The 15,358-nt window shown below is 38.8% G+C and overlaps 1 protein-coding gene across 2 annotated transcripts in view; it reads right to left on the reverse strand.

The window, feature by feature from the left end:
* Nucleotides 1–12,632, reverse strand: part of Cysltr1 (cysteinyl leukotriene receptor 1) — a 29,391-nt gene extending 16,759 nt beyond the window's left edge. For both annotated transcript variants that reach the window (XM_052171368.1, XM_052171369.1), the window contains exon 1: nucleotides 12,153–12,632. The gene's annotated coding sequence lies outside the window, so the exon portion shown is untranslated. The remainder of the gene's footprint in view (nucleotides 1–12,152) is intronic.
* Nucleotides 12,633–15,358: the final 2,726 nt, after the last annotated feature.

Consider the following 15,358-nt stretch of genomic DNA (forward strand, 5'->3'; position numbering starts at 1 on the left):
TCATAAAGATCTTTCACATGTTTGATAAGAGTCACCCCAAGATACTTTATACTGTTTGTGGCTATTGTGAAGGGGGTCATTTCCCTAATTTCTTTCTCAGCCTGCTTATCCTTTGAGTATAGGAAGGCCACTGATTTGCTTGAGTTGATTTTATAATCTGCCACTTTGCTGAAGTTGTTTATCAGCTGTAGGAGTTCTCTAGTGGAGTTTATTTGGTCACTTAGGTAGACTATCATGTCATCTGCAAATAATGATAGTTTGACTTCTTCCTTGCCAATTTGTATCCCTTTGACCTCCTTATGTTGTCGAATTGCCCGAGCTAGTACCTCAAGTACAATATTGAAAAGATAAGGAGAGAGGGGGAATCAGTATCCCTGACCTCAAGCAATACTACAGAGCAATACTGTTAAAAACTGCATGGTATTGGTACAGTGACAGGCAGGCAGATCAATGGAACAGGATTGAAGATCCAGAAATGAACCCACACACCTATGGCCACTTGATTCTCGACAAAGGGGCTGAAAACATCCAATGGAAAAAAGATAGCCTTTTCAACAAATGGTGCTGGTTCAACTGGAGGTCAGCATGCAGAAGAATGCGAATTGATCCATCCTTGTCTCCTTGTACTAAGCTCAAATCCAAATGGATCAAGGACCTCCACATAAAGCCAGACACTCTGAAGCTAATAGAAAAGAAACTGGGGAAGACCCTTGAGGACATTGGTAAAGGGAGAAAATTTCTGAACAGAACACCAATAGCGTATGCTCTAAGATCAAGAATTGACAAATGGGACCTCATAAAATTACAAAGTTTCTGTACGGCAAAGGGCACCATCAAAAGGACAAATCGGCAACCAACAAATTGGGAAAAGATCTTCACCAATCCTACATCAGATAGAGGGCTAATATCCAATATATATAAAGAACTTAAGAAGTTAGACTCCAGAAAAACCAAACAACCCTATTAAAAAATGGGGTACAGAGTTAAACAGGGAATTCTCACCTGAAGAACTTCGGATGGCGGAGAAGCATCTTAAAAAATGCTCAACTTCATTAGTCATTAGGGAAATGCAAATCAAAACAACCCTGAGATTTCACCTTACACCAGTCAGAATGGCTAAGATTAAAAATTCAGGAGACAGCAGGTGTTGGAGAGGATGTGGAGAAAGAGGAACACTCCTCCACTGCTGGTGGGGTTGCAAATTGGTACAACCACTCTGGAAATCAGTCTGGCGGTTCTTCAGAAAACTGGGCACCTCACTTCCAGAAGATCCTGCTATACCACTCCTGGGCATATACCCAGAGGATTCCCCACCATGTAATAAGGATACATGCTCTACTATGTTCATAGCAGCCCTATTTATAATTGCCAGATGCTGGAAAGAACCCAGGTATCCCTCAACAGAAGAGTGGATGCAAAAAATGTGGTATATCTACACAATGGAGTACTATTCAGCCATTAGAAACAATGAATTCATGAAATTCCTAGGCAAAAAATGGAGCTGGAGAACATCATACTAAGTGAGGTAACCCAGACTCAAAAGGTGACTCATGGTATGCACTCACTAATAAATAGATATTAACCTAGAAAACTGGAATACCCCAAACATAATCCATACATCAAATGAGGTACAAGAAGAAAGGAGGAGTGGCCCCTTGTTCTAGAAAGACTCAGTGAAGAAGTATAGGGCAAAACCAGAACGGGGAAGTGGGAAGGGGTGGGTGGGAGGACAGGGGGAGAAAAGGGGGCTTATGGGACTTTCGGGGAGTGGGGGGCTAGAAAAGGGGAAATCATTTGAAATGTAAATAAAAATATATCGAATTAAAAAAAGGAAAAAAAATATTGAAAAGAATCTTAGAGCTACTCAGTTAAAAGGAAGCTACTGGAAGAGAAGAGGCTATAAAAATGATTTGATATCCATGAAAGAGGAAAAGAGAGCAGAGTAGGGAAGCTACAAGTGGGGCATTAGAGTAGTAGGAGGGTTGGGGAGGTGGAGGGGAAGGAGTATCATGACACTGTCCTAAAATGTAATGAGTACCTAATACTTTATATGGTAATATAAATACTTAATGATTAAAAATGTTTGTTTGGAATTATGTGGAGAAAGAGTCTAAATTGGAGGTCTCCATTGGGTCTCTCCCCTTCAGAGATCGGGGAACCTTGCCAGAGAAGGGGAAGACAGATTGTAGGAGCCAGAAGGTATGGAGGACACCAGAAGAACAATACCTTCCCAATTAACTAAGCAAGGCTCCAAAGGTCTCACAGAGACTGAAGCAACAGGCAGGGTTCTGCATAGGTCTGTCTACATTAGGTCCTCCATGTATATGTTATGGTTGTTAGTTTGTTCTTTTTGTGGGACTCCTAACAGCATGTGTATCTGACTCTTTGCCTGCTCTTGGGACTTGTTTTTTCCTATTGGGTTGCCTTGTCCATCCTTGATATGAGGACTTTTGCCTTGTCTAATTGTATCTTGCTTTGCCATATTTGGTTGCTATCTCTTTGGGGCCTGCTGTTTTCTGAATGAGACAAAAGGGTAGTGGAAATGGGTGAGATGAGTGGAGAGAGGTGAAATTGGTCAGGATGTATTTTATGAGAAAAGAGTCTATTTTCAAAGGAAAATGTGTGGAATGCAACTGTTTAGACTCATGATTAGAGAAAGAAGAGCATCCAGAGAACATCTGATGGAACTTCATTTTTCTTTATGACTCAAAAATACAGAAGCATTGTTGGAAGTAGCAGAATGAATTAGTAGCCAAGCCTATGTATATGTATATGAATATGTATATGTATATGAATATGTATATGAATATGTATATGTATAGGTATATGTATATAAGTATATAGGTATATATGTATATAGGTATATAGGTATATGGGGATCTGCTTGACTGGCCTATGAGAATTAGAGTTAAAAGTGAGAAATCAATTTGGGAAAGAATGCAAGAACTAGGTGATAGAAAGTTGCTAAAGGTATTGAATACCATTCTAGAAAAAGTTTAGTTCATTTGGTAATTGTAAGCTTGGAACAGGATGCAGACTAAGGAAAGAATACTGACAAAGACAAAAGAACATGTCTATGTGTGGCCATGGAGTTATGGTTTACTGTAGCTGAAAGTAAGGCCAGTAAGTTCAACTGTACTGCTTGTTCCTTGGAGATGGAGACTACATCGTCACATTTCCTCTTGCAACCATTTAGTTTTCTTGTTCTATTTCTCCAGTTATTGTTTGAGTGGTTAGCATAATCCATTGCATTTGTAACAGAAACACAATGAATGGGTGGTAAGATTCTATGCCATACCTTCAAAAGAACTTATTAACTCATGTGCTATGTGCCCTTTGTTGCTTCAAGAATCTTTACTAGTTTGAGTTTAAGGAGTCTTTGACCATGTGGCAAAACTGTAGCCTGGGACTGGAAATAGAGTGGATAAAGACTTGGTCAAGAGCACACAGTCCAACATAATGGCACATGCTTCTTACTCCTCGCATTCAGGAGGCAGAGCCAGGTTGGTCCATGTAGAGACTTCTAGACCAGTTGGTCCATGTAGAGACTTCTAGACCAGCCAGGGATACTGAATGATACCCTATCTCAGCAAGCAAGCAAGCAAGCAAGCAAGCAAGCAAGCAAGCAAGCAGTAGCTAATGCAAACCAGCACTGAAAGGCATCTGCCTATCACACACTGGAGCAGAATCCACTAGAAATTCTAGTACCACACTGCTGCACCCATCCCCATTGTTTCTCTTAATAATATCAGCGATCTGTTTTTCAGATGTCTTACTGAGAAAATCAGTATGGTCAGAATTTGTGAAATGCCAGCATTTGTTTCTGTTCTTTTCCTTTTGCTTTGTTTTTGAAACAGGTTCTCATTTTGTTTCCCAGGCTAGACTTGAACTTACAATCCTTCTGCCTTAGCCTTCTGAGTGTTGGAGCTCTTCTGTTTTGTGCTTTTCTTCCTTTGAAGTATTTATCAACTTCTATGGGGGTGACAGACATTTCTTACTAACAAACTACGTACATAAACTTTAGTATTGTATTTCCCGAGCTTTATTCACCTGCTGTACATGGTCATTTGACTTTTAAAAAACTTCAACCATCTTCTCTCTCAAGTTAGCCTCTTCAAGAGACTGTTCTGCTTTCTTCTTTTCCTCATTATGCAACGAACTTTCTAATTATGAGTGCATAGAATCTAGGAGTCATATTTGACAGCACCTCAGCCTTGTCCTTCATCAAGTTCTGTTGAGTATTGAGTCTTATTTTGAAATACTTGACTGTGTTTTATCACTTTAGTTCAGGATCCTATCTGTTTATTCCTTGTCTACTTGAAGACACTGGAGCAGTGTATCCATTTGTACCTCCACAGAGCCAGAGGTGAACTTGGGAGCTTGAGACATCATTGCTTATACATCATGGTTCAGTTTAAAGCTGTCCTCTATGAATGCATCTCCCTGTACATAGTCTACTACCCCATCCATCACGGCAATAATTATTCTTTTTTGTGTGAGTACTCTTGTTTACATGACTACTTAGGCAACTAATGAACCCAGTAATGAGAGTGAGTGTGTTTTATTCAGTTTTTCTCCTTTTTCTCCCAAGTGGTCAATTTCAGAGGCGTAACTATAGTTTTAAGTGCTTTTTTCATGGTAGAGTACTGGATCTATCCCTTGATCAAAGATCCTTGATCTAAGAGTCAAGGATCATATTTAGAGGGGTAGAATGTGGGTGCCATTGTATAGGAATATAAATAAATGTGTAAAGTAGAAATGAAATATGGGTGTCTGTAGGAGTGTAGAGGCTACTAAAAACACTTGGAAAATATTTAAAAGGTGCAGAGGACTATGTGTTATGTGCTGAAAAATTAACTAGGTCTGAGACTGATAAGAATCCAAAGAGTCAATGATACGTTCGATAATGAGCCTGCTGAGGCTGATGATGCATGTTTTTAAATTGAAAACACAAGAGATCAGATGATTTAATCAGTAGTTGGATGCAGTTTTGTGATTGTTTTGGGTTCAATGCTTCCTCAAGACTTCCTTTACCTTTCTAGTAAATGATGGTCTGTGCCTGTGCTGTTGGAGAGCTGCCATCAGGGGTGGGTAGTTAGGCTAGGGCCAAAGTAGAAGGGGAAGTGGGGGAGGCTGGGACTCAGGGCTCAGTCTCCTCCAACAGATACTTCCTCCATTTCTGCTGGGCAGTGGCCAGATGTAGATAATATATTTGGTGAAGGTGCAGCTCTGTGGAGCCCCAAGTTTTTGAGCAAGTTCCAAGTACCCTCTTCTTCTTTTTGTAGCTTAGTGTTGAGACATGAAATATACTTTAGTGTTGTTAATCTTGTAAGGCCACAGAGGGCAGGAATTCTGTTAATTGTTTGATAGAGCAACCACTTACTAATATTTGTTGGATGGATATAATAGGAAGATCAACAAATATGAATGTAAACTAAAAATATAATACAAAAGTCTTTTTTTCCTATTCATACAAGAATGAATTTAGGTTTTTCATTGTGATACTGACTTTGTCTGCCTAATTCCTTGCTTCTCTCATTTTTTACTTACATTATGTCTGTTACCTATGCCATAATATAGCCATCAATATTTTAATGTCACACGTTTTAAACATGCAGAAATCTTGTATTTCTGGTGAAATTCTCTTAGGCAGGAGAAAAAAAAACTAGTTATTGTTTTCCTAAGCACTATGATCACAAAATATCATCCCAGTGTTAAAAAAAGCATGTAATAAAAATGCTTAATGAGTGATGGGTTATTGATTGTTTAGAATAAGATAATCCATTTTTCATAAGGATTTGTCTATATAAAGTCAAGCTGTATCTATAATTTCATGGCTCTTCCCTGTGGTGGTAATAAAAGATAATGTCAGGTGTGTGATATGCCTATCCTACCATTCCTGTAAGTAGGTTTTTCCTCTCTCTTGTTATTTCCAAGGACATGTTTAGCAGCATTTCACTGCTATGGAAAGCTCCGGGTGTGCTGAGACTGCATTGGTGATATCTCTTAGGTGTTGCTTTAGCAAGAGTTTCTTTCTGTTAAGATAGACAACTCTGCTATTGGATAGTTGGAAAACAAACACAGGACAATAAGAAGCTCTAAAGAACCTTAGATAGTGGCATTTCAGAACTGAAAATACTGAATATCTCATTGCACATAATAACCAGATCAAAGTTATGGGTAAGACCTAACCTGAAGGAAAATACAAGTGACAGAAAGGCTACAGAGACCTTTTTTTTTTTTAAAAAAAAATTTAGAATATAGTATAGAATAGAGTTTATTTAGGCAGAAGATGGAAGTTAGTGGGGTAGTGGAGGCAGAGAAAGGCAGAGAGAGGGAGAGAGTAGAGAAGTAGAGGCCAGCCAAGACCACGTGGAGAGAGGGGGAAGGGGACAGAGCTCAAGAGAGGCAAGAGAGAGGCAAGAGGAATAAGAGAGAGTAATAGCTAAGAGGGAGTAAGAGAGGCAAGAGAGGCTACAGAGATCTTGATGAGTGCATAAGTGTGGGTATGTGGTGGTGGTGGCAGTGGTGGTGGTGATAGAGACAATGGTGGTGGTGGGTACCTCTACTCGTATATTGGATTATAGAAATATATTACAGAAAATCTGCATGCTTTTGAACATTTTGTAAGGACTAAACTATCTGGCTCAATGTCTTCCAGACTTAAATAATTTTGTTCTAACGACAGCAATTTGGAACCTCATGAAACAGTGTGGCTATTGCTCACAGCTAGTTCCTAGTCATGCTCTTAATCTCTTAATCCAAATACATGCTCTCAGTATTTGGATCCCTGAATCTTGGCAGCAAACTATCTGATATCAAGGGGATAATTTATGTATGTTAAATAAGAATTCAAGTTAAGATTAAGCATGAATGTTAATCAGTCCGAAATGAAAAGCAGCAGCTTTTAATAACACACAAAACCTGGAGACTTCCTAGGAACTATGGAACAAGTGCACAGGATGTGTTGGAACTGTTTGAGTGTTGTGATTGTTAGCTTAGCTCCATTGAGCCTGTTTTAGTTCATGACAGTACAAGCATAATCCTATGCAAAAACAAAGGCTACTACTGATCTGAGAGATGAGAAAGATTATTCAATCGTGTGCTTTAAAATTAAAAAGTGTGATGTCAAATCCCTTTTATTGAAAGGGAATTGATGAAAGATTAAAAACAGAACAAAACAAAATAAAAACAAAACCGAACAAACCAACACCCCACCCCCAAACCAAAGGAACAGACAAAAAACTTTTGATGGTGCCCAGAAACTCCTTAAGTCTGTATCTCAAATGATTTTCCTTTTCTGCCAATTCCTTTAAAGTGGGATCTTAATTGTTTGCAATGTATTTATTATACAAGTACTAAAATTAAAAAAAAAAATGACGATTTGCTCATCAAAAGGGAAGCCAACCATATGTTTAATTGTCTAAGGGTCTCTACTTATTCTTTTATGTCCCTCACCCCCTTATTCCTACAAAGTGCCATCTCTGGTAAATCTTTTATGAAATTTTAAATATTTTTCTCCCCCCCCATATGATCCTACTCACTTCTTGAGCTTACAGGAAGGAGTGGCTGAGCACCAAGAAGGGAGAAACCGTGATGGGACAGCATGAGGTGGAACAGAGTGAGTGAACAGATTACAAGGTTTGATGCAGTGTAAACTATGTTTAAACAAACACTCTACTAATCTATAAAGAATTCTGAAAGGCAAAAGGAATTGCAATTTGAGGGTGTTTTAAGACAAGGACTGTAACACAGATTAATGTACTTTTGATATCTATATTTATTTAACTGAATCAAAAGGCTTCCTCTATTGGCTTTTGTAGGCACAAGGATATGCCACTACTTGCAATGAATCTGTCAGACTTTCATAGTAGTTTATTTCCTCACTCAGGACCAGCAAATTGGCACTCTGCCTTGTGAACCAGTCTCTTTTGTAGGGCTGAATAGTATGACTTTATCTCTCAGGTGGTTGCTCATATTAGGAAGGCTTTTCTCACCATTCCTTAAATCATATTACATAGATGTTCACATGGCCAGAAACCCAGATGACATTGAGGTAAGGGATAAAAGTCTCTCTAAGGTGTTTGTATTTTAGAAAGGGATATGTGATATATATGTATATATGTTATGCATATATATGAAATATATACTATATATAGTTATTTATAGGAAAGGGATGTACATTATGACTAGCTATGTGACACAAATTGCTTGAGGTTATAGTAGTAGGGTACTTGTACAATATTCTGAACCTAGTGTGAAAATGTTATTTTGATAACTAGCTTTTGATTGTAAGAATCAGCAGGTTTAATGAAGTTAGGCTAATAAAATGAAGTAAACAGATCTTTAATGCTATTTTACTCTTCTCGGAATTCACTTTGAAGCATGCATGGCAGGCACTGCTAATGGAAAACCTGGGGCTAGACTTTACTAACAGGCCTTTATCCTATAGCTGTGGTACAGAATGTGGGAAGCAACTAGTCCTACACTTTCCCATATGCATTCAGTGTGTGATACTTTTCTGTTTGTTTCTGAATTGAATGCACTTTGAATAAAACCCTTTGGATGATTTGAATTGTGAAGTCACTTTCACATATGTCATTGAAATAAATTTAGAAAAATCCTCCTACCATTTTCTTATGGCATTTGATACACAAAGACACCAAGAGATATTGATATTAAGTAACTAGTTAGATAGAACACAGCTAGTTAAATGCCAAGGCCAAAAGTAGGATGAGCTCCTAGTTCTCTGGCCTAGATTCGGTTTTATTGAGATCTGCCATGAGGCAGTTCAAAGTAGCTACCGAAAAGGTGCAAAGAAGGTATGAATTCAAGCTGGAAGACATCTTAAGGCAGACATTCCCAATGCTTATGTTACATTCATCCTGTTATACTCATTTCTGTGTTCGTAGTATACATGAGACATCATGGGAGTTATTGCTGGGTGCGTGGTGGAGCTAGAAAAATAACCTATGAGAGAGAGAATATATTAGGAATTGAAGGGAGGAGAGGGAAATATGTAATTCTATTTTAATATTAAATAAATAAATAGATAAATGTAGACAGACAGACAGACAGATAGATAGATAGATAGGTAGATAGATAGATAGATATCCTGGAACCTTCACTAAAGACTCTTGGCTTTTGGGAAGAATGATAATTATCTTTTTGTGGGTCACATTCCTATGGATTCTCTTCTTTCTTTTGTCTGAAGATGTAGGCACTGACATTTTCCTCCCTGAATTTGTTCACTGAAAATATATTTTGGGTTTCTGTTTGTTTTCTGAGACAGGGTTTCTCTATGTAGCAATCGCTGTCCTTGAGCTGGCTTTGTAGATCAGGCTGGCCTCGAACTCAGAGATCTTCCTGCTTTTGCCTCCTGAGTGCTGGGATTAAAGGCATGTTCCACCACCACCAGTATTTTGGGTTTTTATTATCCTTTGTTATCACATTCTGTAGATTTAATATTGATCTCCATCTCTTATCTGTCATTAATTTCTAATCACTATCAGACTTTTCTCCTAGGATTCTTGCCATCACCTCTAACTCAAGTGCTGCATTCCCACTTTTATCCCAGGTTATCTGTTGCTACCAATAGCATTAATACCACTGCCAAAGTTCTACAAGATTACTATCTTGGCGTAACTTCTCAGCTATTTTAACAATGCCTGTAATCTAATCACTTCCCAACTTCCATTTGGTCTTTCTCTTACAAGTCTCTTGAATCCTTCATCCCATTTTCACTATTACCAGCCTAACTCTGAACTTTTAAATTTCCTTTCTGTTATTTTTCAACCCAATCTGTTCTCTGTAGCCAGGGTAGACTTCTTTGTGCACCCTGCAGACATAGAGCACACCCCCTGATCCTATTTCTGGTAGTAGGATGGAACCCAAATACTGCAGTATTTTGGTCATTTACCACAAGCAAACTTGCTCAGCATAGTCCCAAGTTTTACCTCTGACCTCATTTAACGATAAAAATGACACTAGTTTAATTATCTCACCTTGTTACATTCTTTATGTTTATAGTCACAGCAGCATTGTAATTTACTCTAAGCATAGAGACTATGTCTTAATCACTTTGGAGATAAGACATTGTTTGTATTAATCTTAAACATTACTTTCTTTGCTGGATTATAACTTTGAGATACTTTAATAGGAACATGAGAAATAGTAAAATAGACAAAAATAATAGCTAGGGATGTAGCTCAGTGGTAAAGTGGTTGATGAGAATGCTCAGAAGCCCATATTCAATCTTCTCACCCCCAAAATAAAAGTGGAAGTCCACAGTGAGGGAGAGAGAGGGAGGGAGGGAGGGAGGGAGAGAGAGAGAGAGAGAGAGAGAGAGAGAGAGAGAGAGAGAGAGAGAGAGAGAGAGCACTATACCAATTGAGAAATTATTATATGATATCACGGCCCCCAAATTTGTCATGTCCTTTAAGTTCTTTCTCTTTAGGATTCCTAATTATCAGCCCATGGTACACCAAAGGCCAATTTATAATTCCCTGGGCCATAGAAGAATCATTTTTTTCAGATAGGGTTTATAAATGTATCAGAAGTTTTATCCAAGTTTGGAAGGGGGCAGGTGATGGGAAGTGAAGAAGGCTAACAGTAAATCAGGAAAACTCTGACAGGGCTAGCTCAGCCTTGCCCCAGTCTGTGACATTTTTTGTTTTGATTGACTGGATCAAGGTCTAGGTTATGACCAGCATAATTAGGATTTTCAGAGAATAAGGAGCAGTATTAGTAAAAGAGATAGATGTAAACATAATATTTTGATTATGTTTCTTTACTATGTAGACACAGGTAGATTTTAGTCACGATTGGGGTACTAATTGTAAAATAATGACAGGAAATAATTTTTTAGTGACTTAACTTGATGCCACAGATATGATAAATTTAAAATTGTGTAGACACAAGTTTCATGTAAAATATTCTCTGGTCATGGTACTTTATAAATCTTTATAAAATGTTTGCTATCATTCTTTTTTATTTTATTAGATATTTGCTTTATTTACATTTCAAATGGTATCCCCTTTCCTCATTACCCCTCCGAAAACCTCCATAGCATGCCCCCTCCCCGTTTACCACCACCCCCGACTTTCCTGACTTGGCATTCCCCTACAATGGGGGCATCAGTTTGCTATCATTCTTAAAGCACTATACAACCAGATCCGAGTTATCTGCCCTCTAAATATATGGTAGCTAGACCTACTTGATTTTAAAACAGTTGCAGAGACAGGGATTTAGAACCACTGGATCTGAAGAGGTAGCGCCAGCCAGTCTATTTGCATACCATTGAAAATAGCTAAGAAGGCTAAACCATTCTTGTCCCAGGCGGTTGATTAAATTGTATGATTTCTTAGACTAATATTTACCTAGTGAGTTTAATATGAAGTTACAAAGTAGGTCATAGGTATTTCTACTAGTTATCTGTAAGTTGATGGGCCTTTCTTTTTGGAGTCTTTAGTCAAATTGCCAGTTTCTAGCAGCATGGCGTGTCGCAAGGAAATTCCTTAACCTATCTGAGACACTTTTTTTTTTAACCTAAGAGAGGGGCCTGGGGAGGGTAGAATGAGAAATAAGATGAGAATGAGGGAGTGGAGGGAGAGGAACATCCTGTCTCAATTATAGGATGCCGAGAAGTTTGAAAGTGTGAAACTGTGAGCAAGGTGTAAAGTGAAGTAAGTAAGAAAGAAGAAAAAAGAATCAAGAAAGCGTGAAAGCGCCTTGGGAAGCGTCCAGGTCAGCCTTCTGCTGTTTGCTTTACCTGCGGCAGCCACTGAACACATGTGAATCCTTTCACATTTGAAGGCATCGCAGAAGCTCCGCGGGAGCCTTAAGATGGGAGCTTAAGGCCTATTTTGCACTTCTGGCTGAGTTATAAAGGTGTTGGAGGCTTGAGGAATGCCACCTCAACAGTTTGCCATTTTGAGCCTGCAGCAGAGGCAGTGAGCTTCACTTGCTGACAGGCTGATTAGATATCAGATCTCTGGCCAGGAACCAAAGCCGCCCGAAAAGAATTCAGACGTTCAGATTAACAGCTTAATTCAAGGCAGATAAGGCAGAGCAGTTATCCCCAATCTCTGAGGTATTTGGTAAAATCTGCCTGCCATCAGTTCAACTTTACTCCACCCACCCAATTTTCTTACCTGCTGATTCCAAACTTCACAGTTTAAGGTCCTTTTGCTCCCTGAAGCAAGATCCAAATCTTCAGAAATTCCAGCCTGCTAGTCCCCTGGTGAGCTAACCCTGGATGGTAAGGTGCAGAAGGAATCTGGATACTCTGGATAGTTCACTCCATTCACAGGGCTCCTGCTCTTTAGGAAAGTTTCTTTTCCAGAGGAGACAGGTCAGGCCATGGCACATTTGCTAGCCAATATAGCCCGATTCTTCTTCCTCTTTCTTAGTACTTCTCAAGCTGCTTCAACTCCGCCAGAGTTCTACTGTTTAGCTTCCCTGGTTCAAAGTGGGGGAAGGGAAAGAACAGAGAGGGAAGAAGAATAGAAACTGGAGACTTGTAGGTTATATGCATAAATGTTTATCTCTGGCTATTGCAATAGAATCCCCAGGAAGTCATGCAGCTGCTCGGAGGTGGGAAGTGAGGAGGAGTGTCTGCTGTTCAGCTTAGTTCGCTCTGATTTTTATGACTATTTGTAGGCGGGGAAAAGATAATCCTACCAGTATATGCTAATATATCTGGCATTATGTGAAACTAGATCTTAAGATATGTTTCCTCTTTCCCTCTCTCTTTCCATATCCCCTCCCTTCCCCACGGCGTGTGTGTGTGTGTGTGTGTGTGTGTGTGTGTGTGTGTCTGTGTGTGTGTCTGTGTGTCTGTGTCCCTCCTTCATGACATTTGTGATTCTATAAAAAAATTTAAAAAGCCTTTTCTTTTTGGTGTCTCAAATCTTAGGAGATAAAGGACATATCAATCTAGTGTGTGCTCATTAGAACCTGAGGTGCGATTTGATGTTGAAAACAGATTGATAAGACTGAAGAAAACTGGGTAAATGAGCTACATTGAATTTTACTATGAAAGTCCTATGTTGGTATGGAGATATAATAATAATTATATATAGCATTGTGTAAATGTAGCCTCATTATTAATTTCTAGTTGGAAGGACTTGTAAATGTCCTTATAACAGTTTAACAGTGACTTTCTAGCCAGTTATGGGCTACAAGAAAGAAATTACTCAAATTTTCTATTTTTAGGCAGCAGAATGACTTTACAGTCAGTTTCATCCTCTTCCACAGAATCCTTGAATGCAGCGGTAATGATGATGCTTGGGAGAAAGGTCATCCAAGAACATTTAAAAAGGAAGAAAACATTTGGATTCAAGAGCAGACTTTGGAATTTTACTGCTATTTTAGCCAGTATTTATTCAATGGAATTGGGATCCCCTGAGATCTACAAGGAAGTTTATAATAGATACAGAGTATAAATTTTTACTTCCACTCCAGTATGTGTTTTTTTTTCCAGGAGTTTGAGTTATGGCAGAAAGGCTATTTCTGTTTAGACACTGAAGAAAAATGATTTAAGATAGCACCGCTGTCGGCATGGCATCGAGGGGTGCCCCTACTCCTTTAGTTCCTGAGTGATGGGAAGACCAAGCTTTCCCTCAGCCCTGACAGGGCTTCACTTTCTTTTAGCTGCTCCCATCTTACTGTGTTGTCTGGAATTGACTGCATTCCCTTTCTCCTTTCCTCCTCTCAGCACCCTTTCTTCCCCGTCAAGTTTCATGACAGCTATCTCCTCACATTTTTGGAAGATGTTGAATTGAGGATACTGACACCTCTCTGCTTTTTCCTAGATTCTTTTCAGTTCTGACATTTTAAAAGTGTGGTAGAGAAGATCAAGTAAGGAGGGCGCTGGATAATGGTTCCTCACATATATATTAGATGATGAAAATTATTTATTTATTATATGTGAGTACACTGTAGCTGTCTTCAGACACTCCAGAAAAGGGCTTCAGATCTCATTACGGATGGTTGTGAACCACCATGTGGTTGCTGGGATTTGAACTCAGGACCTTCAGAAGAACAGCCAGTGCTGTTAACCACTGAGCCATCTCTCCAGCCCCTGCTGACAGATCTTCTATGGAGAGTATACAGATGCAGAGCTGAAGGGGTCTGGAAAATGACCTTGTTTAGATTTAATTTTAATTGAAGTGAATATGACATTCCTGTTTTATTATTGTTTTATCCAGCTGTTAGCACATTGCTTTGTTTAGTTTGCTTAATAAATAATACTGTTTAGCTTTCTCATATTGCAAATAAGAAAATAGACCAGAGGAGAAGAAGCTCTCATAAGATGTATTTCTGCTAAACTGTCTTTTATAGGTTCACTTTAAAAAAAAAAGGATTTATTTATTTATTACATGTAAGTACACTGTAGCTGTCTTCAGACACACCAGAAGAGGGCTTCAGATATCATTACAGATGGTTTGTAAGCCACCATGTGGTTGCTGAGATTTGAACTCAGGACCCTCAGAAAGCAGTCAGTGCTCTTAACCACTGGGCCATTTCACCAGCCCTGTAGGTTCACTTTTTATCATTTTCTTTTTTAATTGTAAATGAAGTTGTTTTCATGCAATATATTCTGATAAGAGTTTCTCTTTCCGAATCTCCCAAATCCTCCCCTACTCCCTGTATCTTCAACTCTATTGCTTCTTCCTCTCTCTTAAGAAAACAGGCAGGCAAATTAAGACAAAAAATACAAAAGCCAGGATCAAACAAACAGACAAACAAAATAACAAATGAGAAAAAGAAGAAACAAGAAAGAACATGAGAAATGATACACACACATATGTGAAGAAAATAAAAATGTCTTTACACACTTCTCTCCAACATCTTGCAACTTAGCGTTCCTGTTCACTTATTCTATGACATTACCAACATATTTCCTAACACACACACACACACACACACACACACCACACAAAATCAGACATGATACGTGGAAGAGATCAATAAGATATAAAACAAAACAAACAAAAAACCAAAGCAAAAACCCAAACAAAGCAATATGAGACAAAAATAATCTTTGCATTCATTTTGTGTTGACAGTCTAGTGCTCGGCATTGAGCCTGCTCTTAAGTGTGGTTTGTATGTTCAGTGAAACTCCATTGGGGAAAAAAACCCTAATTTTTCCTGTGTGAGTCCTTGTTAATTGGACTCACATAGGAAAAGTTAAAGGTAGCTTCTGAGTTGGGCATGGGAGCTTGTGTCCACTTCTCTGTCTCAGTGCTGGGACTCTGTCTGACTTGGACCTGTGCAGGCCCTGTGCATGCTATGACAGCCTCTGTGAGTTCCTATGAGTGACAGCCCTAGCTGTGTCAGGAAGACTCTGTTTCCT

This window comes from Apodemus sylvaticus, chromosome X (genome assembly GCF_947179515.1).
Source record: "Apodemus sylvaticus chromosome X, mApoSyl1.1, whole genome shotgun sequence".
Taxonomy (NCBI): domain Eukaryota; kingdom Metazoa; phylum Chordata; class Mammalia; order Rodentia; family Muridae; genus Apodemus; species Apodemus sylvaticus.